Source organism: Cetorhinus maximus, unplaced genomic scaffold, assembly GCF_964194155.1.
Source record: "Cetorhinus maximus unplaced genomic scaffold, sCetMax3.hap1.1 HAP1_SCAFFOLD_603, whole genome shotgun sequence".
NCBI classification, from domain to species: Eukaryota; Metazoa; Chordata; class Chondrichthyes; order Lamniformes; family Cetorhinidae; genus Cetorhinus; species Cetorhinus maximus.
In genome coordinates, this window is record NW_027596545.1 from 146527 (window position 1) to 171740 (window position 25214).

General features: G+C 52.9%; 1 pseudogene; it reads right to left on the bottom strand.

Annotated features, from left to right (window-relative positions):
- Positions 1–9155: 9155 nt before the first annotated feature.
- Positions 9156–15581, bottom strand: LOC144674272 (erythroblast NAD(P)(+)--arginine ADP-ribosyltransferase-like; annotated as a pseudogene).
- Positions 15582–25214: the final 9633 nt, after the last annotated feature.

Consider the following 25214-nt stretch of genomic DNA (forward strand, 5'->3'; position numbering starts at 1 on the left):
TCCGTCACCCTGGGAATGGGGATTGTGGTCTCCGCTGGACGCACCCCGCCTGAGGAGGGAGAGAGGGGAAGAAGGGAGAGGAGGCCGGATATCCCAATGCAGCTTCCAGGGGAGGGTACCTGTGGGGAGGAGAGGTGCTGGCACAAGGGGAGCAGGGCCAGCTGGTAGTCTAAGGCTGGAGGATCCGCAGAGAGCGCTGCTATCCTGCTGCCAGAGTTTCCAGGCGGCGATGCAGCTACCTCAATATGTCCGAGGTGCAGTGCCGAAGGAGGCTTCTTCTCTCCAGGGAGACAGTGACCTCCATTTGGACAGATGAGTGGGACTGGGATCAGCTCTGACTGTGTGGGTGGACACCCAATGCCAGTGGCTCTGAAGGTCACAGAGGAGCCCGCAGAGATGTCAGACAGCTTGTGCGCCAACGCGAGGTCGTTCTGGACCTCCCGGCTCACCATTGATGGACGGGCACCTCACTGGGATACTGGGTGCCTCATCCATCTCCCACACGGGCACTGACCACCTGAGGTCAGTGCCTGTCTTGAGGTCTTGCAGGTCCGAGCGCAACCCCAGTAACCCCTGATTCTGTCGCTGGTGCTGCCTCTCCATGTGAGTGGCCGCTCTCTCAATGGAGGAGTCAGGGTGCTCGGCCGTGAGGGTTAACGCAGTGATCATGCTCCACATGGACTCCTCCACAGCAGAGAGCCTGGCACTCAGACCCACAAGGATCTCCACCAGATCCTCCCGGACATCCCACTGGACATCCAGCATCTGCCGCCTGACGGACAACTCCAGAGGCTCATCAGCTGGTTTCGACCCAGCATGGTCATGGTCTCCAGCAGCCCTCCGACTGCCGGCGCCCAGCGCACACTCTCTGCCTCCGCCTGCCCCCTCAAGCGAGTGCCCTCAAGACGAGGTCTTGGAGATTGGAGGTTGGAAAGCCTTGGATGCTGGGTTGGTGGAGGGAGTGAATGTTTGTGGATGGGGTGCCCATCAAGCGGGGCTGCTTTGTCCTGGACGGTGTCGAGCTTCTTGAGTGTTGTGGGAGCTGCACTCATCCAGGCAAGTGGGGAGTATCCCATCACAATCCTGACTTGTGCCTTGTAGATGGTGGACAGGCTTTGGGGAGACAGGAGGTGAGTTACTCACTGCAGGATTCCAAACCCATGACCTGCGTTTGTAGCCACAGAATTTAAATGGCTAGTCCAGTTCAGTGAGGAGGAGTTGAGGAGGTGAGGAGGAGTTGAGGAGGTGAGGAGGAGTTGAGGAGGTGAGGAGGAGTTGAGGAGGTGAGGAGGAGTTGAGAGGGTGATGAGGAGTTGAGGAGGTGAGGAGGAGTTGAGGAGGTGAGGAGGAGTTGAGGAGGTGAGGAGGAGTTGAGAGGGTGATGAGGAGTTGAGGAGGTGAGGAGGAGTTGAGGAGGTGAGGAGGAGTTGAGGAAGTGAGGAGGAGTTGAGGAGTTGAGGAGGAATTGAGGAGGTGAGGAGGAGTTGTGTGCATTTCAAGCAATGACCTGTTTATAGAGCGAGTGGTTAGCACGATCACCCCTTAACACATGAGCATAGGCTACCCATAGGCTGTATCCATTCGACTGTGGTTATCCTGTAGGAAGGTGATGATATTCCACGTCTTTGGGAACATGGTGTCTGTGACCACCTCGATGCAATGGTGTACATCAGGCTGCGTTATCTCAGGTGAGCTCTCCACAAATTGCCTGGAATGAGCCAGAGTCTTCCTCTGCACTGAGTCTCACTCAGTGAGGTCGGTAAATGCCTGACCTGTCTCTCGGGGCAGGAGAAGATCATCGGACCCTCTGCTGGAAATCTTGGGGTTCAGAGCCGTGGCCGAATGGAAGAGACATCAGGCTCGAGGGGCTGAATGGCCTCCTCCTGTTCCTCTCTCCACATGATCTGAAGTTACCCCAATGCATCGATCTCTCCCTTGGTCTCTGTCGCGGACGTGCGGAGGGTTGCTAACAGAACTGTACCTGTGAGATACTCTTAGACATGGGGCGCTCGATAAAAGTCCAAACGACATTCTCTGTACAGGGCGGAGTGCTGAGAGATCCTTCATATCGGAAAAATGGAGCCAGTATCCAGGGAATAACCTTATCCAGTTTCAAAGACAGAATCTGTGCTTCACCTGGAGGTGAACAGAAATGGAAGCAAAAAATGTTAGTGTCCAAAACACACATAATGGTGAGAAGGTGGGATTGAGGGATATGGAGAGAAGGAGGGATTGATGGATATGGGGAGAAGGTGGGATTGAGGAGAGTGGGGAGAAGGTGGTATTGAGAGATTTGGGATGAAGGTGGGATTTTGGGATACGGGGAGATGCTGGGATTGAGGGATATGGAGAGAAGGTGGGATTGAGGGGCGTGGGGAGAAGGTGGGATTGAGGGGCGTGGGGAAAAGGTGGGATTGAGGGGCATGGGGAGAAGGTGGGATTGAGGCATATGGGGAGAAGGTGGGATTGAAGGATATGGGGAGAAGGTGGGATTGAGGGATATGGGGAGAAGGTGGGATTGAGGGGCGTGGGGAGAAGGTGGGATTGAGGGGCATGGGGAGAAGGTGGGAATGAGGGGCGTGGGGCGAAGGTGGGATTGAGGGACATGGGGAGAAGGTGGGATTGAGGGATATGGGGAGAAGGTGGGATTGAGGGGTGTGGGGAGAAGGTGGGATTGAGGGATATGGGGAGAAGGTGGGATTGAGGGATATGGGGAGAAGGTGGGATTGAGGGATACGGGGAGAAGGTGGGATTGAGGGATATGGAGAGAAGGTGGGATTGAGGGATATGGAGAGAAGGTGGGATTGAGGGTTATGGAGAGAAGGTGGGATTGTGGGATATGAGTAGAAGGTGGGATTGAGGGATATGGGGAGAAGGTGGGATTGAGGGATATGGGGAGAAGGTGGGATGGAGGGCTACGGGGAGAAAGTGGGATTGAGGGATACGGGGAGATGCTGGGATTGAGGGATGTTTCGTAAAGTGGGAATGAAGGATATGAGGAGCAGGTGGGATTGAGGATGATGGTGAGAAAGTGGGAGTTGGGGAAATCAGAGGAAGGTGGGTTTGATGCGTTGGATGTGCAGAGTGTTGATGGAGCTTTACTCCTTATTAATGTCCGGTACCTGCCCTGGCAATGTTCTGACACTAGAGGGAGATCAAAACTGCTCCTGATCACTGTCCAGTGATCCCTGGGTTAGAGAGAGAGAGGAAATCAGCCAGGGTTCCTGCTCCTGATCACTGTCCAGTGATCCCTGGGTTAGAAAGAGAGAGGGGAAATCAGCCAAGGTTCCTGCTCCTGATCACTGTCCAGTGATCCCTGGGTTAGAAAGAGAGAGGAAATCAGCCAGGTTTCCAACTCCTGATCACTGTCCAGTGATCCCTGGGTTAGAGATAGAGAGGAGAAATCAGCCAGGGTTCCTGCTCCTGATCACTATCCAGTGATACCTGGGTTAGAGAGAGAGAGGGGAAATCAGCCAGGGTTCCTGCTCCTGATCACTGTCCAGTGATGTCTGGGTTAGTGAGAGAGGGGAAATCAGCCAGGGTTCCTGCTCCTGATCACTGTCCAGTGATCCCTGGGTTAGTGAGAGAGAGAGGAAATCAGCCAGGGTTCGTGGTCCTGATCACTGTCCAGTGATCCCTGGGTTAGAGAGAGAGGGGAAATCAGCCAGGGTTCCTGCTCCTGATCACTGTCCAGTGATCCCTGGGTTAGAGTGATTGGGGGAATCAACCAGGTTTCCTGCTCCTGATCACTGTCCAGTGATCCCTGGGTTAGAGAGAGAGGGAAATCTATCCAGGGTTCCTGCTCCCGATCACTGTCCAGTGATCCCTGGGTTAGAGAGAGAGGGAAATCTATCCAGGGTTCCTGCTCCCGATCACTGTAATGTGATCCCTGGGCTAGAGAGAGATAGAGAGAGACAGAAGGGATATCCGACAGGACTCGTGGCCCTGATCACTGTCCTGTGGGCACCTGGGTTTAGAGAGAGAGGAGATATCAGCCAGGACCCCTGTTCCTTATCACTGTCCAGTGAATCCCCGGGTTAGATTGACTGTGGAAATCAGCCAGGGTTCCTGCTCCTTATCACTGTCCAGTGGTCTCTGGGTTAGATGGAGATTGGAAATCAGCCAGGGTTCCTGCTCCCGATCACTGTACAGTGATGTCTGGGTCATAGAGAGTGAGAGAGGGTGAGAGAGGTTGAGAGAGGGTGAGAATGGTTGAGAGAGGGTGAGAGAGGGTGAGAGAGAGTGAGAGAGGGTGAGAGAGGGTGAGAGAGGGTGAGAGAGGGTGAGAGAGAGTGAGAGAGAGTGAGAGAGAGTGAGAGAGGGAATCAGCCATTGTTCCTGCTCCTGATCACTGTACAGTGATCCCTGGGTTAGAGAGAGAGGGGGAATCAGGCAGGGTTCCTGCTCCTGATCACTGTCCAGTGATCCATGGGTTAGAGAGAGAGGGGGAATCAGCCAGGGTTCCTGCTCCTGATCACTGTCCAGTGATCCCTTGGTTAGATGGAGATGTGAAATCAACCAGGGTTCCTGCTCCTGATCACTGTCCAGTGATCCCTGGGTTAGAGAGAGAGGGGAAATCAGCCAGGGTTCCTGCTCCTGATCACTGTCCAGTGATCCCTGGGGTAGAGAGAGAGAGAGGAAATCAGCCAGGATCCTGCTCCTCATCACTGTCCAGTGATCCCTGGGTTAGAGAGAGAGGGGTGAAATCAGCCAGGGTTCCTGCTCCTGATCACTGTCCAGTGATCCCTTGGTTAGATGGAGATGTGAAATCAACCAGGGTTCCTGCTCCCGATGACTGTCCAGTGATCCCGGGTTAGAGAGAGAGAGAGGGGAAATCAGCCAGGGTTCCTGCTCCTGATCACTGTCCAGTGATCCCGGGTTAGAGAGGGTGGAAATCAGCCAGGGTTCCTTCTCCTGATCACTGTCCATTGGTTCCTGTGTTAGATGGAGTTGGGAAATCAGCCAGAGATCTTGCTGCCGATCACTGTCCAATGATGTTGGAATCAGAGTGAGAGAGAGAGAGTGAGTGAGAGAGAGTGAGTGAGAGAGAGTGAGTGAGAGAGAGTGAGTGAGAGAGAGTGAGTGAGAGAGAATCAGTGAGAGAGAGTGAGTGAGAGAGAATCAGTGAGAGAGAGTGAGTGAGAGAGAATGACTGAGAGAGAGTGAGTGAGAGAGAGTGAGAGAGTGGAAATCAGCCAGGGTTCCTGCTCCTGATCACTGTCCAGTGGTCCCTGGGTTAGAGAGAGAGGGGAAATCAGCCAGGGTTCCTGCTCTTGAACACTGTGTAATGGGTTAGAGAGAGACGGGAAATCAGCCAGGCTTCCTTTTCCTGATCAATGACCAGTGATCCCTGGGTTAGAGAGAGAGGGGACATCAGCCCGGGTTCCTGCTCCTGATCACTGTCCAGTGATCCCAGGGCTAGGGACAGAGCGGAAATCATCCCGATCACTGTCCTCTAATGTCTGGGTCAGAGAGAGAGAAAGAGACAGAAAGGGAAATCAGCCAGTGTTCCTGTTCTGATCACTGTCCAGTGATACCTGGGTTAAAGTTAAGAGGAGAAATCAGCCAGGGTTCCTGCTCCTTATCACTGTCCAGTGATCTCTGGATTAGAGAGAGAGAGAGAGGTGAAATCAGCCAGGGCCCCCGCTCCTTATCACTGTCCAGTGATCCCTGGGTTAGAGAGAGAGAGGGGAAATCAGCCAGGGTTCCTGCTCCTGATCACTTTCCAGTGATCCCTGGGTTAGAGAGAGAGGGGAAATCAGCCAGGGTTCCTGCTCCTGATCACTGTCCATTGGTTCCTGTGTTAGATGGAGTTGGGAAATCAGCCAGGGATCTTGCTGCCGATCACTGCCCAATGATGTTGGAATCAGAGTGAGAGTGAGAGAGTGAGTGAGAGAGAGTGAGTGAGAGAGAGTGAGTGAGAGAGAGTGAGTGAGAGAGAGTGAGTGAGAGAGAGTGAGTGAGAGAGAGTGAGTGAGAGAGAGTGAGTGAGTGAGTGTAAGAGAGAAAATGAGAGAGAGAGTGAGTGAGAGAGAGTGAGTGAGAGAGAGTGAGTGAGAGAGAGTGAGTGAGTGAGTGTAAGAGAGAAAATGAGAGAGAGAGTGAGTGAGAGAGAGTGAGAGAGAGGAAATCAGCCAGGGTTCCTGCTCCTGATCACTGTCCAGTGATCCCTGGGTTAGAGAGAGAGGGAAATCTATCCAGGGTTCCTGCTCCTGATCACTGACCAGTGGTACCAGTGTTAGATGGAAATGGGAAAATCAGTCAGGGTTCCTGCTCCCGATCACTGTCCAGTGATCCCTGGGTTAGAAAGAGAGAGGGGGAATCAGCCAGTGTTCCTGATCCTGATCACTGTCCAGTGATCCCTGAGTTAGAGAGAGAAAGAGGAAATCAGCCAGGTTTTCTGCCCCTGATCACTGTCCAGTGATCCCGGGTTAGATACAGAGGGGAAATCAGCCAGGGTTCCTGTTCCTGATCACTGTCCAGTGGTACCTGTGTTAGATGGAGATGGGAAAGCAGCCAGGGTTCCTGCTCCTGATCAGTGACCAGTGATGTCTGGCACAGAGTGACAAAGACAGAGACAGAAACAGAGTCAGAGACAGAGACAGGAAATCATCCAGGGTTCCTGCTCTTGAACACTGTGTAATGGGTTAGAGAGAGACGGGAAATCAGCCAGGCTTCCTTTTCCTGATCAATGACCAGTGATCCCTGGGTTAGAGAGAGAGGGGAAATCATCTCGATCACTGTCCTCTAATGTCTGGGTCAGAGAGACAGAAAGAGACAGAAAGGGAAATCAGCCAGTGTTCCTGTTCTGATCACTGTCCAGTGATACCTGGGTTAAAGTTAGAGAAGAGAAATCAACCAGGGCCCCCGCTCCTTAAAACTGTCCAGTGATCCCTGGGTTAGAGAGCGAGAGAGAGGTGAAATCAGCCAGGGTTCCTGCTCCTGATCACTGTCCAGTGATCCCGGGTTAGATAGAGAGAGGGGAAATCAGCCAGGGTTCCTGCTCCTGATCACTGTCCAGTGATCCCTGGATTAGAGAGAGGGTGGAAATCAGCCAGGGTTCCTGCTCCTGATCACTGTCCAGTGGTACCTGTGTTAGATGGAGATGGGTAAGCAGCCAGTGTTCCTGCTCCTGATCACTGTCCAGTGATGTCTGGCACAGAGTGACAGAGACAGAGACAGAGACAGAGACAGGAAATCATCCAGGGTTCCTGCTCTTGAACACTGTGTAATGGGTTAGAGAGAGACGGGAAATCAGCCAGGCTTCCTTTTCCTGATCAATGACCAGTGATCTCTGGGTTAGAGAGAGAGGGGAAATCAGCCCGGGTTCCTGCTCCTGATCACTGTCCAGTGATCCCAGGGCTGGAGACAGAGCGGAAAACATCCCGATCACTGTCCTCTAATGTCTGGGTCAGAGAGAGAGAAAGAGACAGAAAGGGAAATCAGCCAGTGTTCCTGTTCTGATCACTGTCCAGTGATACCTGGGTTAAAGTTAAGAGGAGAAATCAACCAGGGCCCCCGCTCCTGACCACTGTCCAGTGATCCCTGGGTTAGAGAGAGAGAGAGAGGGGAAATCAGCCAGGGTTCCTGCTCCTGATCACTGTCCAGTTGTTCCTGTGTAAGATGGAGATGGGAAATCAGCCAGGATTCCTTTGCCTGCTCACTGTCCAGTGATCCTGGGGTTTGAGACAGAGGGGAAATCAGCCAGGGTTCCAGCTCCTGATCACTGACCAGTGGTACCAGTGTTAGATGGAAATGGGAAAATCAGTCAGGGTTCCTGCTCCCGATCACTGTCCAGTGATCCCTGGGTTAGAGAGAGAGAGCGGAAATAAGCCAGGGTTCCCGCTCCTGATCACTGTCCAGTGATCCCTGGGTTAGAGAGAGAGGGGAAATCAGCCAGGGTTCCTGCTCCTGATCACTGTCCAGTGATCCCTGGGTTAGAGAGGGAGAGGGGAAATCAGCCAGGGTTCCTGCTCCTGATCACTGTCCAGTGATCCCTGGGTTAGAGAGAGAGAGGGGAAATCAGCCAGGGTTCCTGCTCCTGATCACTGTCCTTTGATCTCCCATTCCTGAATTTCCTCATCCCTGGAACCATTCTCTGAATCTTTTCTGCCCTCTCCCTGAAGCCTTTTTCATCCTCCCTGAAGTGTGATGCCTGGAACTGGACACAATTCTCTTGCTGAGGCTGAGCCAGTGTTTTATACACGTTTAACATAACCTCCCTGCTCTTGTAATCTATACCCCTATTAATAAAGCCCAGGATACTGTCTGCTTTATTACCCGCTCACTCAACCTGTCCCCCTTTAGAATTGTACCCTTTATTTGATATTGTCTCTCCAAATTCTTCCTCCCAAAATGAACCACTTCACTCTCTACGTTAAACTGCAATTGCCATCTGCCTGCCCACTTCACCAGTTCAACGTATAGAGTCTGCACAGCAAGATTCCAATAAGTTACAATGATCAGAGATATTTGGATAGTTGCTCGTTAGTTTTTATTGAAATATTGCTTGTGAAAAGGATAGAGCACAAATTATTTTAATTTGAGGTCAACATTGTTAATTCAACATTTAAAACACTGTCATTCTATCAAACATGACCTTAATATACAGTTTGCACAGATAGGAAGAGGAGGAGGCCATTCAGCCCCTCAGACCTGATCATTTGACATGCGGGGAACATGGTTAGGGATTATGAGGGCAGAGTTTAGATCATTAGGCGCGTGAGGGTTGATGGTGTGCGAGGTTGGGGAGGGGTTGAGGGTATGTGAGGGGAGGGAGGGGGGTTGAGGGTTGGGGAGGTGGGGAGGGGTTGAGGGTGTGTGAGGGGAGGGATGGGCGTTGAGGGTTGGGGAGGTGGGGAGGGGTTGAGGGGAGGAATGGGGGTTGAGGGTTGGGGAGGTGGGGAGGGGATGAGGGTGTGTGAGGGGAGGGATGATGTTGAGGGTTGGGGAGGTGGGGAGGTGTTGAGGGTGTGTGAGGGGAGGGATGGGTGTTGAGGGTTGGGGAGGTGGGGAGGGGTTGAGGGTGTGTGAGGGGAGGGATGGGGTTGAGGGTTGGGGGGTGGGGAGGGGTTGAGGGTGTGTGAGGGGAGGGATGGGGTTAAGGTTTGGGGAGTTGGGGAGGGGTTGAGGGTGTGTGAGGGGAGGGATGGGGGTTAAGGTTTGGGGAGTTGGGGTGCGGTTGAGGGTGTTTGAGGGGTATTGGATGGGGGTTGAGGGTTGGGGAGATGTTGGGAAATTGGAATATATTCCTGGGAGAAGCCCTTGTAGAGAAATGCACCTAACCCCCCCAGAGTGACCAAGATCCCCAAGGCGATCAGAAACCAGACCCACCAGAGTAGGGTCTCCCGGTAAACTCTCAGACAGTCACTACCGTCCCTCTCCAGCCCCACCTCAACTCCCTCGTAGCCTCCCGAGCGGAGGGTGAAGTTGCAGTTTCCCCCTGAGCCCTCGGCCTTTACAATCTCAAATTTCTCGTAGGGAGGGATTAAGATCTCATCTTCCTCCTTAAAGAACGAGTAATTGGGGATCTTGACACCGTAAGTCATGTTTAGCACAAAGAAAGTCCTGTTTCCAAATCCCTCGGACACTCTTCTCTTGTGGGAGGTGGAGGCGAATCTCCCAAACCTCAGCTCCTGGCCCCGTCTCCCAGACTTGGGAATGTTCAACCCGCGATAAGCGTGTAACTGTTTGGAATGATCTCTCAATGCCTGGAGAGCGATGGTTAGGAGATAGTGGAAACCCTTCAGTTTAAATTTGGAGTTGTATTCGTTGATATTTCCATATTCCTGAACCTCATCGTTAAATGCCTTGTACAATGGTACATTATGGGTGTACATAGTGACCACGATCATGTTCTCCTTAAGGAGACCGTGGGGAATGGTGCGCCAATTCCAAAACTATCTTGCCAAATCCCAAACATTCATGAATGTCTTGTTTCTCTTCAGTTCTTCAATCAAACACTCGATCGCCAAGTTGTCCCAATCTTCACTCCGTGTGATCCAATACGCGGCCGAGTTCTCTTCCATATCCAGCCCATTGCGACCCGTGTGGATCCCACAGCTTTCCCCATCGCTGACCAGGGAAGTGACCAGTCCCTGTGCTGTGAATCAGAGAGAGAGAGTGAGACAAATCCCAGTGATACAGTCTCTTCCACAACAACACAATGAGCCAACGCCTCACAGCAGTGACAGTTTGTATCAGAAACCCACCATGACACGGAAAGACAGAAGGGGATTTCAGGGAGAGATCACTCAGAGAGAGAGAGAGAGAGAGAGAGATTGGAAAGGCAGTCGGACGGGAGGGAAACAGGAGGAGAGGTTTAGGGAGGGAATTCCAGAGCTCAGGGGACCCCAGGCAGCTGAAGGCACGGCCGCCGATGGTGGAGCGATGGGAATGGGGGGATGGTCAAGAGGCCGGAATTGGAGGAGTGCAGAGATCTCAGAGGGTCGTAGGAGTGTTACAGAGATAGGGAGGGTTGTAGGGGCTGGAGGAGGTTACAGAGATAGGGAGGGGCGTAGGGGCTGGAGGAGGTTACAGAGATAGGGAGGGTTGTAGGGGCTGGAGGAGGTTACAGAGATAGGGAGGGTTGTAGGGGCTGGAGGAGGTTACAGAGATAAGTAGGGTTGTACAGACTGGGGGAGGTGTCAGATTTCGCAAGGGTTGTAGCGTCTGAAGGAAGCTTACAGAGATAGTGCATTGAAGTGCAGTGTTCTCTGAATCCTGGCCCTTCTACAAGGAAGCACTCCCTCAGTACTGACCCTCCGACAGTGCGGTACTCCCTCAGTACTGACCCTCCGACAGTGCGGCACTCCCTCAGTACTGACCCTCCGACAGTGCGGCACTCCCTCAGTACTGACCCACTGACAGAGCTGCATTCCCTCAGTACTGACCCACTGACAGTGCAGCACTCCCTCAGTACTGACCCACTGACAGTGCAGCACTCCCCCAGTACTGACCCTCCGATAGTGCTGCACTCCCTCAGTACTGGCCCTCCGACAGTGCTGCACTTCCTCAATAATGTCAATCCGATAGTGCTGCACCCCCTCAGAACTGTCCCTCCGACAGTGCGGCACACCCTCAGTACTGACCCTCCGACAGTGCGGCACTCCCTCAGTACTGACCCTCCGACAGTGCGGCCCTCCCTCAGTACTGACCCTCCGACAGTGTTGCACTCCCTCAGCACTGACCCTCCGACAGTGCGGCACTCCCTCAGTACTGACCCTCCGACAGTGCTGCACTCCCTCAGTACAGGCAGCATAATCCTGCTGATGATGGAAATGTGAAATAAAGACGGAAGATGCTGGAATAACTCAGCAGATCTGGCAGCGTGTGTGGAGAGTGGAGCCAGGTTAACGTTTCGAGTCCGTATGAACCCCCATCAGAAATTGCCTGGGGATGTCTGTCTGGACTTGTCACTGTGCAGGTCCCAAACCCACCAGTTTCAGAGTCACGTTTACGAGAGAGAGAGAGGGACAGTAAAACCCAGTGAGATAGAGACCAAAATGTTGTAAAGATAACCACCTCAAAGATAAGGGACGGATTCTTTTGAGGTTTGCAGTCAGTGTGTAAATACTCACAGCCTATCAGGAGGTAAACGTAAATGAACCACCTCATCTTGGATAATCTCCACATTTGATGCAATAAACTTTCACATTCCTGGAAATGGACCTCACTCTGATTTTCTCATTTCCGATCTTGTACGTGACCAGTAACTGGCTCTGAGCTGCACCTACATTTTGTGATAGTTTGTTTAACCCACACACTGAGAAACGTGCAAAATCCTTCGGTGCACTGTACTTCCTGGAACCCCGATTCGTGTGTAAACAAGAGGGGCTGGAGGAGGTTACAGAGATAGGGAGGGTTGTAGGGGCTGGAGGAGGTTACAGAGATAGGGAGGGTTGTAGAGTCTGAAGGAAGGTTACAGAGATAGTGCATTGCAGTTCAGTGTCCACTGATTCCTGGCCCTTCTACAAGGAAGCAGTCCCTCAGTACTGACTTTCCAACAGTGCGGCACTCCCTCAGTACTGAACCTCCGACAGTGCGGTGCTGCCTCAGTACTGACCCTCCGACAGTGCAGCACTCCCTCAATGCTGACCCTCTGACAGTGGAGCGCTCCCTCAGTACTGACCCTCCGAGAGTGCGGCACTCCCTCAGTACTGACCCACTGACAGTGCAGCACTCCCTCAGTACTGACCCTCCGACAGTGCGGCGCTCCCTCAGTACTGACCCTCCGACAGTGCGGCACTCCCTCAGTTCTGACCCACTGACAGTGCAGCACTCCCTCAGTACTGACCCTCCGCCAGTGCAGCACTCCCTCAGTACTGACCCACTGACAGTGCAGCACTCCCTCAGTACTGACCCACTGACAGTGCAGCACTGCCTCAGTACTGACCCTCCGACAGTGCGGCGCTCCCTCAGTACTGACCCACCGAAAGTGCTGCTCTTTCTCAATACTGTCAATCCGACAGTGCAGCACTCCCTCAGTACTGTCCCTCCGACAGTGTAGCACTCCTTCAGTACTGTCCCCCCGACAGTGCTGCACTCCCTCAGTACTGGCCCTCCGACAGTGCGGCACTCCCTCAGTACTGACCCTCCGACAGTGCGGCACTCCCTCAGTACTGACCCTCCGACAATGCTGCACTCCCTCAGTACTGACCCTCCGACAGTGCTGCACTCCCTCAGTGCTGACCCTCCGACAGTGCTGCACTCCCTCAGTACTAACCCTCCGACAGTGCGGCACTCCCTCTGTACTGTCCCTCCGACAGTGCTGCACTCCCTCAGTACAGGCAGCATAATCCAGCTGATGATGGAAATGTGAAATAAAGACGGAAGATGCTGGAATAACTCAGCAGATCTGGCAGCGTGTGTGGAGAGTGGAGCCAGGTTAACGTTTCGAGTCCGTATGAACCCCCATCAGAAAATGCCTGGGGATGTCTGTCTGGACTTGTCACTGTGCAGGTCCCAAACCCACCAGTTTCAGAGTCACGTTTACGAGAGAGAGAGAGGGACAGTAAAACCCAGTGAGATAGACACCACAATGTTGTAAAGATAACCACCTCAAAGTTAAGGGACGGATTCTTTTGAGGTTTGCAGTCATTGTGTAAATACTCACAGCCTATCAGGAGGTAAACGTAAATGAACCACCTCATCTTGGATAATCTCCACATTTGATGCAATAAACTTTCACATTCCTGGAAATGGACCTCACTCTGATTTTCTCATTTCCGATCTTGTACGTGACCAGTACCTGGCTCTGAGCTGCACCTACATTTTGTGATAGTTTGTTTAACCCACACACTGAGAAACGTGCAAAATCCTTCGGTGCACTGTACTTCCTGGAACCCCGATTCGTGTGTAAACAAGAGGGGCTGGAGGAGGTTACAGAGATAGGGAGTGTTGTAGGGGCTGGAAGAGGTTACAGAGATATGGAGGGCTGTAGAGTCTGAAGGAAGGTTACAGAGATAGTGCATTGCAGTGCAGTGTCCACTGATTCCTGGCCCTTCTACAAGGAAGCAGTCCCTCAGTACTGACTTTCCGACAGTGCGGCACTCCCTCAGTACTGACCCTCCGCCAGTGCAGCACTCCCTCAGTACTGACCCACTGACAGTGCAGCACTCCCTCAGTACTGTCCCACTGACAGTGCAGCACTCCCTCAGTACTGACCCTCCGACAATGCGGCGCTCCCTCAGTACTGACCCAGCGAAAGTGCTGCTCTTCCTCAATACTGTCAATCCGACAGTGCAGCACTCCCTCAGTACTGTCCCTCCGACAGTGCAGCACTCCTTCAGTACTGTCCCCCCGACAGTGCTGCACTCCCTCAGTACTGGCCCTCCGACAGTGCGGCACTCCCTCAGTACTGACACTCCGACAGTGCGGCACTCCCTCAGTACTGACCCTCCGACAGTGCTGCACTCCCTCAGTACTGACCCTCCGACAGTGCTGCACTCCCTCAGTGCTGACCCTCCGACAGTGCTGCACTCCCTCAGTACTAACCGTCCGACAGTGCGGCACTCCCTCAGTACTGTCCCTCCGACAGTGCTGCACTCCCTCAGTACAGGCAGCATAATCCAGCTGATGATGGAAATGTGAAATAAAGACGGAAGATGCTGGAATAACTCAGCAGATCTGGCAGCGTGTGTGGAGAGTGGAGCCAGGTTAACGTTTCGAGTCGTATGAACCCCCATCAGAAAATGCCTGGGGATGTCTGTCTGGACTTGTCACTGTGCAGGTCCCAAACCCACCAGTTTCAGAGTCACGTTTACGAGAGAGAGAGAGGGACAGTATACCCAGTGAGATAGACACCAAAATGTTGTAAAGATAACCACCTCAAAGTTAAGGGACGGATTCTTTTGAGGTTTGCAGTCAGTGTGTAAATACTCACAGCCTATCAGGAGGTAAACGTAAATGAACCACCTCATCTTGTATAATCTCCACATTTGATGCATTAAACTTTCACAGTCCTGGAAATGGACCTCACTCTGATTTTCTCATTTCCGATCTTGGACGTGACCAGTACCTGGCTCTGAGCTGCACCTACATTTTGTGATAGTTTGTTTAACCCACACACTGAGAAACCTGCACAATCCTTCGGTGCACTGTACTTCCTGGAACCCCGATTCGTGTGTAAACAAGAGGGACTGGAGGAGGTTACAGAGATAGGGAGGGTTGTAGGGTCTGGAGGAAGGTTACAGAGATAGTGCATTGCAGTGCAGTGTCCATTGATTCCTGGCCCTTCTACAAGGAAGCACTCCCTCAGTACTGACCCTCGGAAAGTGCGGCACTCCCTCAGTACTGACCCTCCGACAGTGCGGCACTCCCTCAGTACTGACCCACTGACAGTGCAGCACTCCCTCAGTACTGACCCTCCGACAGTGCGGCACTCCCTCAGTACTGACCCTCTGACAGTGCGGCACTCCCTCAGTACTGACCCACTGACAGTGCAGCACTCCCCCAGTACTGACCCTCCGACAGTGCGGCCCTCCCTCAGTACTGTCCCTCCGACAGTGTTGCACTCCCTCAGCACTGACTCTCCGACTGTGCTGCACTCCCTCAGTACTTTCCGTCCGACAGTGCGGCATCCCTCAATACTGTCCCTCCGACAGTGCAGCACTCCCTCAGTACTATCCCTCCGACAGTGCTGCACCCCCTCAGTACTGACCCTCCGACAGTGCTGCATTCCCTCAGTACAGGCAGCATAATCCAGCTGATGATGGAAATGTGAAATAAAGACGGAAGATGCTGGAATAACTCAGCAGATGTGGCAGCGTGTGTGGAGAGTGGAGCCAGGTTAACGTTTCGAGTCCGTATGAACCCCCATCAGAAAGTGCCTGGGGATGTCTGTCTGGACTTGTCACTGTGCAGGTCCCAAACCCACCAGTTTCAGAGTCACGTTTACGAGGGAGAGAGAGGGACAGTAAAACCCAGTGAGATAGACACCAAAATGTTGTAAAGATAACCCCCTCAAAGTTAAGGGACGGATTCTTTTGAGGTTTGCAGTCAGTGTGTAAATACTCACAGCCTATCAGGAGGTAAACGTAAATGAACCACCTCATCTTGGATAATCTCCACATTTGATGCATTAAACTTTCACAGTCCTGGAAATGGACCTCACTCTGATTTTATCATTTCCGATCTTGTACGTGACCAGTACCTGGCTCTGAGCTGCACCTACATTTTGTGATAGTTTGTTTAACCCACACAATGAGAAACGTGCACCACCCTTCGGTGCACTGTACTTCCTGGAACCCCGATTCGTGTGTAAACAAGAGGGGCTGGAGGAGGTTACAGAGATAGGGAGGGTTGTAGGGGCTGGAGGAGGTTACAGAGATAGGGAGGGTTGTAGGGGCTGGAGGAGGTTACAGAGATAGGGAGGGTTGTAGGGGGCTGGAGGAGGTTACAGAGTTAGTGAGTGTTGTAGGGCCTGGAGGAGGTTACAGAGATAGGGAGGGTTGTAGGGGCTGGAGAAGGTTACAGAGACAGGGAGGGTTTGTAGGGGCTGGAGGAGGTTTACAGAGACAGGGAGGGTTTGTAGGGGCTGGAGGAGGTTTCCGAGATAGGGAGGGTTGTAGGGGGCTGGAGGCGGTTACAGAGACAGGGATGGTTGTTGGGGTTGGAGAATGTTGCAGAGACAGGGAGGGTTTATAGGTGCTGGAGGAGGGTTACTGAGACAGAGAGACTTTGTCGGGGCTGGAGGAGGTTACCGAGATAGGGAGGGTTGTAGGGGCTGGAGGAGGTTACAGAGATAGGGAGGGTTGTAGGGGCTGGAGGAGGTTACAGAGATAGGGAGGGTTGTAGGATCTGGAGGAGGTTACAGAGATAGGGAGTGTTGTAGGATCTGGAGGAGGTTGCTGAGATAGGGAGGGTTGTAGGATCTGGAGGAGGTTATAGAGATAGGGAGAGTTGTAGGGACAGGAGGAGGCTTCAGAGATAGGGGGTGTTGTAGGGGCTGGAGGAGACTTCAGAGATTGCGGGGGTTGTAGCGGCTGGAAGAGGTTGTAGAGATAGTGGGTGTTGTAGGGGCTGGAGTTAGTTGTAGAGATAGGGAGGGTTGTAGAGGCTGGATTTGGTTGTAGAGATGGGGATGTTTGTAGGTCCTGGATGTGACAGAGAGACTGCCCGGGTGAGCGATTGGGATGGCTGGTGGTGGGGGGAATGAGAGAGCGAGATATAAACAGAGAATCAGTTTCATGGAGCAGATGAGATAGGGGAGAGACACAGGTGAAGTGGAGTCCTGGTCATGGGCCAGCACTTGTGGTTTCAGCACAGTTTGTGGAGACAGGAACTGAGCACGTCTCTCACTGAGTGGTTTCAACAGGAGGTCAGACGAGGAGAAAGGTCAAAGTTGAACGAAGCATAGCTCACAGACATGGCAGGAATTGATCCGAGCGGGGATTGTATCCTGGACTCTATATGGTCCAGGAGGGGTCAGTTTGCTCAAGGTGTTAGGATCTAGAGATAGTTTAATGTATATTTTTCCCTATTTGTGGGTTAAAAGATGAAACCTGTGGCCCAGTTTCATTTTTCAGTGGAGATGGCATTTCTAAGCTCTGTTTGTATACCTGCATTACTAATGAGGTTTTACGACACTTGAAGGGAAGGTCTCACTAGCACAAGGTAGGAAAAAAAACTGTGCTGTTACCTAGCAACAGGAGTCCAGTTAGAAACATAGAAAAGTCAGAAAAAAACCCGCCCGCCATCAATTAAAAGGTCACTTAAGCCGTTAAAATCCGATTCCGCGTTGCCAGAGTGCGATTTTGCCCTTGTCGCATGGGCAAAACGGGCAGGTGGGCAGCCGACATTTTCAAAACCCTCCTCCACGGGTGGGATAAAAAGGGTCAGCAGCATTGCCAGCGCGAGTCGTGAGGAGTTCAGGAGATCGTTTGCTGTTGGTGTGTTTTTGGTACTTGGTCGCTTCATCTCCATTCGGGGTTTCATTCTGAGCATTTCCAGGCTTCATTTCAGGCCTCATTGGTGTCTCCAAGGACCCCGGAGGATTCAGACCGTGTGGGACCCTTCCAGTTACCAGACAGCCTTCCATCACCCTGGGAATGGGGATTGTGGTCTCCGCTGGACGCACCCCGCCTGAGGAGGGAGAGAGGGGAAGAAGGGAGAGGAGGCCGGGTATCCCAATGCAGCTTCCAGGGGAGGGTACCTGTGGGGAGGAGAGGCGCTGGCACAAGGGGAGCAGGGCCAGCTGGTAGTCTAAGGCGGAAGGGTCCGCAGAGAGCGCTGCTATCCTGCTGCCAGAGTTTCCAGGCGGCGATGCAGCTACCTCAATATGTCCGAGGTGCAGTGCCGAAGGAGGCTTCTTCTCTCCAGGGAGACAGTGACCTCCATTTGGACAGACGAGTGGGACTGGGATCAGCTCTGACTGTGAGGGTGGACACCCAATGCCAGTGGCTCTGAAGGTCACAGAGGAGCCCGCAGAGATGTCAGACAGCTTGTGCACCAACGCGAGGTCGTTCTGGACCTCCCGGCTCACCATTGATGGACGGGCACCTCACTGGGATACTGTGTGCCTCATCCATCTCCCACACGGGCACTGCCCACCTGAGGTCAGTGCCTGTGTTGAGGGCTTGCAGGTCCGAGCGCAACCCCAGTAACCCCTGATTCTGTCGCTGGTGCTGCCTCTCCATGAGAGTGGCCGCTCTCTCAATGGTGGAGTCAGGGCGCTCGGCCGTGAGGGTCAACGCAGTGATCATGCTCCACATGGACTCCTCCACAGCAGAGAGCCTGACACTCAGACCCACACGGATCTCCACCAGATCCTCCCGGACATCCCACTGCACATCCAGCATCTGACGCCTAACGGACAACTCCAGAGGCTCATCAGCTGGTTTCGACCCAGCATGGCCCTGGTCTCCAGCAGCCCTCCGACTGCCGGCGCCCAGCGCACACTCTCTGCCTCCGCCTGCCCCCTCAAGCGAGTGCCCTCAAGACGAGGTCTTGGAGATTGGAGGTTGGAAACCCTCGGATGCTGGGTTGGTGGAGGGAGTGAATGTTTGTGGATGGGGTGCCCATCAAGCGGGGCTGCTTTGTCCTGGACGGTGTCGAGCTTCTTGAGTGTTGTGGGAGCTGCACTCATCCAGGCAAGTGGGGAGTATCCCATCACAATCCTGACTTGTGCCTTGTAGATGGTGGACAGGCTTTGGGGAGACAGGAGGTGAGTTACTGACCACAGGATTCCCAACCCCTGAACTGCGTTTGTAGCCCCAGTATTTACATGGCTAGTCCAATTCAGTGAGGAGGAGTTGAGGAGGTGAGGAGGAGTTGAGGAGGTGAGGAGGAGTTGAGTGCATTTCAAGAAATGACCTGGTTATAGAGCGAGTGGTTAGCACGATCACCCCTTAACACATGAGCATAGGCTACCCATAGGCTGTATCCATTCGACTGTGGTTATCCTGTAGGAAGGTGATGATATTCCACATCTTTGGGAACATGGTGTCTGTGACCACCTCGATGCAATGGTGTACATCAGGCTGTGTTATCTCAGGTGGGCTCTCCACAAACTCCCTGGAATGAGCCAGAGTCTTCCTCTGCACTGAGTCTCACTCAGTGAGGTCGGTAAATGCCTGACCTGTCTCTCGGGGCAGGAGAAGATCATCGGACCCTCTGCTGAAAATCTGGGGGTTCAGAGCCATGGCCGATTGGAAGAGACATCAGGCTGGAGGGGCTGAATGGCCTCCTCCTGTTCCTCTCTCCACATGATCTGAAGTTACCCCAATGCATCGATCTCTCCCCGGTCTCTGTCGCGGACGTGCGGAGGGTTGCTAACAGAACTGTACCTGTGAGATACTCATAGACATGGGGCACTCGATAACAGTCCAAACGACATTCTCTGTACAGGGCGGAGTGCTGAGAGATCCTTCATATCGGAAAAATGGAGCCAGTTTGCAGGGAATAACCTTATCCAGTTTCAAAGACAGAATCTGTGCTTCACCTGGAGGTGAACAGAAATGGAAGCAAAAAATGTTAGTGTCCAAAACACACGTAATGGTGAGAAGGTGGGATTGAGGGATATGGAGAGAAGGAGGGATTGAGGGATATGGGGAGAAGGTGCGATTGAAGAGAGTGGGGAGAAGGTGGGATTGAGAGATATGGGGAGAAGGTTGGATTTTGGGATACGGGGAGATGCTGGGATTGAGGGATATGGAGAGAAGGTGGGATTGAGGGGCGTGGGGAGAAGGTGGGATTGATGGATATGGGGAGAAGGTGGGATTGAGTGATATGGGGAGAAGGTGGGATTGAGGGGCGTGGGGAGAAGGTGGGATTGAGGGGCATGGGGAGAAGGTGGGAATGAGGGGCGTGGGGCGAAGGTGGGATTGAGGGACATGGGGAGAAGGTGGGATTGAGGGATATGGGGAGAAGGTGGGATTGAGGGGCGTGGGGAGAAGGTGGCATTGAGGGATATGGGGAGAAGGTGGGATTGAGGGATATGGGGAGAAGGTAGGATTGAGGGATACGGGGAGAAGGTGGGATTGAGGGATATGGAGAGAAGGTGGAATTGAGGGATATGGAGAGAAGGTGGGATTGAGGGTTATGGAGAGAAGGTGGGATTGTGGGATATGGGGAGAAGGTGGGATTGAGGGATATGGAGAGAAGGTGGGATTGAGAGATATGGAGAGAAGGTGGGATTGGGGGGCGTGGGGAGAAGGTGGGATTGAGGGATATGGGGAGAAGGTGGGATTGGGGGGCGTGGGGAGAAGGTGGGATTGAGGGATATGGGGAGAAGGTGGGATTGAGGGATATGGGGAGAAGGTGGGATTGAGGGATATGGGGAGAAGGTGGGATGGAGGGATACGGGGAGAAGGTGGGATTGAGGGATACGGGGAGATGCTGGGATTGAGGGATGTTTCGTAAAGTGGGAATGAAGGATATGAGGAGCAGGTGGGATTGAGGATGATGGGGAGAAAGTGGGAGTTGGGGATATCAGAGGAAGGTGGGTTTGATGCGTTGGATGTGCAGAATGTTGATGGAGCTTTACTCCTTATCAATGTCCTGTACCTGCCCTGGCAATGTTGGGACACTAGAGCGAGATCAAAACTGTTCCTGATCACTGTCCAGTGATCCCTGGGTTAGAGAGAGAGAGGAAATCAGCCAGGGTTCCTGCTCCCGATCACTGTCCAGTGATCCCTGGGTTAGAAAGAGAGAGGGGATATCAGCCAATGTTCCTGCTCCTGATCACTGACCAGTGATCCCTGGGTTAGAGAGAGAGGGGAAATCAGGCAGGGTTCCTGCTCCCGATCACTGTCCAGTGATCCCTGGGTTAGAAAGAGAGAGGGGATATCAGCCAATGTTCCTGCTCCTGATCACTGACCAGTGATCCCTGGGTTAGAGAGAGAGGGGAAATCAGCCAGGGTTCCTGCTCCTGATCACTGTCCAGTGATCCCTGGGTTAGAAAGAGAGAGGAAATCAGCCAGGTTTCCAACTCCTGATCACTGTCCAGTGATCCCTGGGTTAGAGAGAGAGGGGAAATCAGCCAGGGTTCCTGCTCCTGATCACTGTCCAGTGATCCCTGGGTTAGAGAGAGAGAGATGGGAAATCTGCCAGGGTTCCTGCTCCTGATCACTGTCCAGTGATCCCTGGGTTAGAGATAGAGAGGAGAAATCAGCCAGGGTTCCTGCTATTGATCACTATCCAGTGATACCTGTGATAAGAAGAGAGCGGGAATTCAGCCAGAGATCCTGCTCCTGATCACTGTCTAGTGATACCTGGGTTAGAGGGAGAGGAAATCAGTTACCGTTCCTGCTCCTGATCACTCTCCAGTGATGTCTGGGTTAGTGAGAGAGAGAGGAAATCAGCCAGGGTTCGTGGTCCTGATCACTGTCCAGTGAATCCTGGGTTAGAGAGAGAGGGGAAATCAGCCAGGGTTCCTGCTCCTGATCACTGTCCAGTGATCCCTGGGTTAGAGAGAGAGAGGGGAAATCAGCCAGGGTTCCTTCTCCTGATTACTGTCCAGTGATCCCTGGGTTAGAGAGAGAGGGAAATCTATCCAGGGTTCCTGCTCCCGATCACTGTAATGTGATCCCTGGGCTAGAGAGAGATAGAGAGAGACAGAAGGGATATCCGACAGGACTCGTGGCCCTGATCACTGTCCTGTGGGCACCTGGGTTTAGAGAGAGAGGAGATATCAGCCAGGACCCCTGTTCCTTATCACTGTCCAGTGAATCCCCGGGTTAGATTGACTGTGGAAATCAGCCAGGGTTCCTGCTCCTTATCACTGTCCAGTGGTCTCTGGGTTAGATGGAGATTGGAAATCAGCCAGGGTTCCTGCTCCCGATCACTGTACAGTGATGTCTGGGTCATAGAGAGTGAGAGAGAGTGAGACAGGGTGAGAGAGGGTGAGAGAGGGTGAGAGAGGGTGAGAGAGGGTGAGAGAGGTTGAGAGAGGGTGAGAATGGTTGAGAGAGGGTGAGAGAGGGTGAGAGAGAGTGAGAGAGAGTGAGAGAGGGTGAGAGAGGGTGAGAGAGGGTGAGAGAGATTGAGAGAGAGTGAGAGAGAGTGAGAGAGGGAATCAGGCAGGGTTCCTGCTTATGATCACTGTCCAGTGGTCCCTGGGTTAGAGAGAGAGAGGAAATCACACAGGTTCCTGCTCCTGATCACTGTCCAGTGGTCCCTGGGTTAGAGAGAGAGGGGGAATCAGCCAGGGTTCCTGCTCCTGATCACTGTCCAGTGATCCCTGGGTTAGAGAGAGAGGGGAAATCAGCCAGGGTTCCTGCTCCTGATCACTGTCCAGTGATCCCTGGGTTAGATGGAGATGTGAAATCAGCCAGGGTTCCTGCTCCTGATCACTGTCCAGTGATCCCTGGGTTAGATGGAGATGTGAAATCAACCAGGGTTCCTGCTCCCGATGACTGTCCAGTGATGTCTGGGTTAGAGAGAGAGAGGGGAAATCAGCCAGCGTTCTTGCTCCTGATCTCTTTCCAATGATCCCTGGGTTAGAGAGAGAGGGGAAATCAGCCAGGTTTTCTGCCCCTGATCACTGTGCAGTGATCCCGGGTTAGATACAGAGGGGAAATCAGCCAGGGTTCCTGTTCCTGATCACTGTCCAGTGGTACCTGTGTTAGATGGAGATGGGAAAGCAGCCAGGGGTCCTGCTCCTGATCAGTGACCAGTGATGTCTGGCACAGAGTGACAGAGACAGAGACAGAGACAGAGTCAGAGACAGAGACAGGAAATCATCCAGGGTTCCTGCTCTTGAACACTGTGTAATGGGTTAGAGAGAGACGGGAAATCAGCCAGGCTTCCTTTTCCTGATCAATGACCAGTGATCCCTGGGTTAGAGAGAGAGGTGAAATCATCTTGATCACTGTCCTCTAATGTCTGCGTCAGAGAGACAGAAAGAGACAGAAAGGGAAATCAGCCAGTGTTCCTGTTCTGATCACTGTCCAGTGATACCTGGGTTAAAGTTAGAGAAGAGAAATCAACCAGGGCCCCCACTCCTTATCACTGTCCAGTGATCCCTGGGTTAGAGAGCGAGAGAGAGGTGAAATCAGCCAGGGTTCCTGCTCCTGATCACTGTCCAGTGATCCCTGGGTTAGAGAGCGAGAGAGAGGGGAAATTAGCCAGGGTTCCTGCTCCTGATCACTGTCCAGTGATCCCTGGGTTAGAGACAGAGGGAGGAGAAATCAGCCAGGGTTCCTGCTCCTGATCACTGTCCAGTGATCCCTGGGTTAGAGAGAGAGAGGGGAAATCAGCCAGGGTTCCTGCTCCTGATCACTGTCCAGTGATCCCTGGGTTAGAGACAGAGGGAGGAGAATTCAGCCAGGGTTCCTGCTCCTGATCACTGTCCAGTGATCCCTGTGTTAGAGAGAGAGAGGGGAAATCAGCCAGGGTTCCTGCTCCTGATCACTGTCCAGTGATCCCTGGGTTAGAGAGAGAGAGGGGAAATCAGCCAGGGTTCCTGCTCCTGATCACTGTCCAGTGATCCCTGGGTTAGATGGAGATGTGAAATCAGCCAGGGTTCCTGCTCCTGATCAGTGACCAGTGATGTCTGGCACAGAGTGACAGAGACAGAGACAGAGACAGAGACAGAGACAGAGAGAGGAAATCAGCCAGCGTTCCTGCTCTTGAACACTGTGTAATGGGTTAGAGAGAGACGGGAAATCAGCCAGGCTTCCTTTTCCTGATCAATGACCAGTGATCCCTGGGTTAGAGAGAGAGGGGAAATCATCTTGATCACTGTCCTCTAATGTCTGCATCAGAGAGACAGAAAGAGACAGAAAGGGAAATCAGCCAGTGTTCCTGTTCTGATCACTGTCCAGTGATACCTGGGTTAAAGTTAGAGAAGAGAAATCAACCAGGGCCCCCGCTCCTTATCACTGTCCAGTGATCCCTGGGTTAGAGAGCGAGAGAGAGGTGAAATCAGCCAGGGTTCCTGCTCCTGATCACTGTCCAGTGATCCCGGGTTAGAGAGAGGGTGGAAATCAGCCAGGGTTCCTGCTCCTGATCACTGTCCAGTGATCCCGGGTTAGAGAGAGGGTGGAAATCAGCCAGGGTTCCTGCTCCTGATCACTGTCCATTGGTTCCTGTGTTAGATGGAGTTGGGAAATCAGCCAGGGATCTTGCTGCCGATCACTGTCCAATGATGTTGGAATCAGAGTGAGAGAGAGAGAGTGAGAGAGAGTGAGTGAGAGAGAGTGAGTGAGAGAGAATGAGTGAGAGAGAGTGAGTGAGAGAGAGTGAAAGAGAGGATATCAGCCAGGGTTCCTGCTCCTGATCACTGTCCAGTTGTTCCTGTGTAAGATGGAGATGGGAAATTAGCCAGGATTCCTTTGCCTGATTACTGTCCAGTGATCCTGGGGTTTGAGACAGAGGGGAAATCAGCCAGGGTTCCTGCTCCTGATCACTGACCAGTGGTACCGGTGTTAGATGGAAATGGGAAAATCAGCCAGGGTTCCTGCTCCTGATCACTGACCAGTGGTACCGGTGTTAGATGGAAATGGGAAAATCAGCCAGGGATCCTGCTCCCGATCATTGTCCAGTGATCACAGGTTTAGAGTCAGAGGGTAAATCAGCCAGGGTTACTGCTCCTGATCATTGTCCAGTGATCCCAGGTTTAGAGTCAGAGGGTAAATCAGCCAGGGTTCCTGCTCCTGATCACTGTCCAGTGATCCCTGGGTTAGAGAGAGAGAGCGGAAATCAGCCAGGGTTCCCGCTCCTGATCACTGTCCAGTGATCCCTGGGTTAGAGAGAAAGAGGGGAAATCAGCCAGGGTTCCTGCTCCTGATCACTGTCCAGTGATCCCTGGGTTAGAGAGAGAGAGAGGAAATCAGCCAGGGTTCCTGCTCCTGATCACTGTCCAGTTGTTCCTGTGTAAGATGGAGATGGGAAATCAGCCAGGATTCCTTTGCCTGATCACTGTCCAGTGATCCTGGGGTTTGAGACAGAGGGGAAATCAGCCAGGGTTCCTGCTCCTGATCACTGACCAGTGGTACCGGTGTTAGATGGAAATGGGAAAATCAGTCAGGGTTCCTGCTCCCGATCATTGTCCAGTGATCCCTGGGTTAGAGAGAGAGAGGGAGAGAGAGAAATAGATAGGGGAATCAGCCAGTGTTTCTGCTCCTGATCGCTGTCCTGTGATCCCTGAGTTAGAGAGGGAGAAGGGAAATCAGCCAGTGTTCCTGCTCCTGATCACTGTCCAGTGATCCCTGAGTTAGAGAGAGAGAGGGGAAATCAGCCAGGTTTCCTGCTCCTGATCACTGTCCAGTGAT